The following is a 2,833-nucleotide window of genomic DNA, read 5'->3' on the forward strand; positions in this document are numbered from 1 at the left end:
AAACTTCCAAACACATAAACCTCCGAACTCATAATTTTGGAATTTATAAAATTTTGAACCTTTAATCTGATAAATAAAAAAATTAAGACTGAAAAATATATTTAAAAAATATTTTTTTCCGGGGGGGGGGGGGGAGGAGGGTTGGGGTGGGGGGCGTAGTAACGGAAAAACTGAAATTTGATGAGAAGAAAAAAAAGACTTTTTTGTAGAGGGGGTGAGGGTGGGGAAGGTTGAGAAGAGTTTTGGATAAGGAAAACATTTTCCTCCAATTGGAGGAAATGAATTGATAAGGAAAATATTTAAGCCAAACCAACATGGGAAAATTGAAAAATTCCTTCATACCAAACACACCCTTAGTGTTCTATATTAGTACTAGAAATTCAATTAATTCGGATTCGTATTGCGTAAAACTTTTTTTTTATTATTAAAGAGGAAAGCGTTTCCTATCAATATTTTTTTCGTATCTTGAGTGCAAAATTTCTGAGTAAAGACAGAAGAATCATATTCATCTCACTGTAATCTTTTACAGTAAAAAGAGAATATAATTAATTACTATCAACAATAATAGTAATAAATATAACGAAATTTACGAGTGGGGTCTAGGAAAAATAATGTATACGCATATCTTACCTCTAATTTCGGGAAGATATAATACTATCACATCATTAAATATCTTTGGTCTTGATTCTTTAGCAACTTGACTTCTCAGCTAGAAGAGGACTTTATTCTTTTCTTTTTGTTATAATTGACTAAACATTTGAAAAGGAAATTCTTTTCTTCTTTGAGGTCGAGAATTATTTTGTTCTTTTTTTACTATTACTGATCCTTTGATCTTTAATAAAGGAGTGTATTTTACTATGGAAAATAGGAGAATTGAAAGTGACAAATTTTTGACGTTCGATAAGGTTTCATAGAGGCTCTTTAATTAATTTTATCTTTTTCCCATGCCAAGAAAGTAAAATCTCAATAATTTTACTAATAGTTAAGTCTTGAAATCTAAATTATGTGGACAATCACACCTCTCTATAACAACGTCGCTATAAAATAACCATTGAAAATAAAAGCCCATTTTTTTTACGGAACCAATCTTTATGCTATGTTATAATATATGTTCTCTATAACAACACTTCGTTATAACATCCAAAAAAAATCCGGAACAAATGAGGCTATTATAGAAAAGTTTGACTATATATCATAAGTTACATGTGAAAAAAGATAACGACATATTTTAATAATAATTTGCTTTTTCTAATTGATTTCTAGTTGTTTTTTTTTATACTTGTTATATAGTTGACTCTTACCCAATCTTTTGTTAGTTTATTTATTTTAGAAAGGTACTCAAAAAAGAATAGCTGGCTCCTATTAGCATACAATTAAATTAAAAATATCTTTTCTCCCCTCAGTCAAAATTTAGACAATCTTTTGTTACTTTATTTTAAAAATGTCAAAAGAAATGAATAAAGTATCACGAGACTTAAATTTGGAAGAGCAAGACATTAGCTGGTACCAAACCTAAACGATAAATGCAAACCAAATACAACTAAAAGGAGCTAGTCTAAATATAGAGAAGCCAACGGCAGATAAAGAAAAATGAAAGGAAATTTAAAAGGAAACAGCTGGCTATAGCTATATAGATAAAAGAAATAGGGTTTAGGTTCAAGTTGTCCGATGACTTTGGTTCAGTAGTAAGAACGTATCGCATGATGTGTACGCAAATGCGAGACGCATATCATAATTGTTGGAACTTTGCCGTGCACAAAAACCTAATTTTAAGTCGAGAAAAATGGACGGATATTGAATTTATTATCCATTAAGTTAAGAATTGTAGTATACCACCAAGCATCGGAGGTTTCTCAATTATAAAAGAAAAAAAGAGAGAAAAAAGGAGAGAAAGAGAGATCGTCTTCAAAGTTGTCCCATGACTTTGGTTCAGTAGTAAGAACGTATATCATGATGTATGCATTAAACGCAAGGAGCATATCATAAGTTCGAACTCTGCTGCAACAACCTAGTTTTAAGTTGAGAAAATGGACGGGTAAATTTTTTATCTATTAAATTACAAACTGTATAACACTGACTTTTCGAGGGTTTTTAATTATAGAAAGAAGGAAAAAAAAGGTGAGAGAGAGATCGTCTTCAAAGTTGTCCCATGACTTTGATTCGGTAGTAAGAACGTATATCATGACGTGTGCGTTAAAGGTAAGACACACATCATAAGTTCGAACTCGATTGCGATAACCTAGTTTTAAGTCGAGAAAGATGGACAGTTTGATTCATTATCCATTAAGTTACGAACCGTATAACACTATTTTCGAGGGTTATTATTAATTATAAAAAGAAGAAAAAAAAGGTGATTGAGAAATCGTTTTCAAAGTTTTGATTTTAATAATAATTGCCAACTGTAGTTTACACGCACGCTTGGAAAATCTTACTTTAATTAAATGAAAAAGGAGACTGCAGAGAAATAGTAGATAAGCAAAGTATATAATAAATAATAGAAAAAATATTTTGGTCTGCTATGAACAAACGCCCACTACTTTTGACTCGATATCTTCACCAAATTTTGGTCCCCCCACCCCTACCCAACCACTCCATAATTCTTTAAATCTTTTTTTTTCTTTCTTTTTTTGTTCAAAAAATATGTCTCTCAGATGCGGATTCATACATACATACATATATATATATATATATATATATATATATATATATATATATATATATAAATACGAAAAATATTAAATGATGCAAGAAAGTTTCTATTTTAATTGTTGATTTCGATCCGAAAGTAATATACGCCTTAGTTGTCAGTTTGATTTATTTGGATCTTCATTTT

The sequence above is a fragment of the Nicotiana tabacum genome, chromosome 13, assembly GCF_000715075.1.
Source record: "Nicotiana tabacum cultivar K326 chromosome 13, ASM71507v2, whole genome shotgun sequence".
NCBI classification, from domain to species: domain Eukaryota; kingdom Viridiplantae; phylum Streptophyta; class Magnoliopsida; order Solanales; family Solanaceae; genus Nicotiana; species Nicotiana tabacum.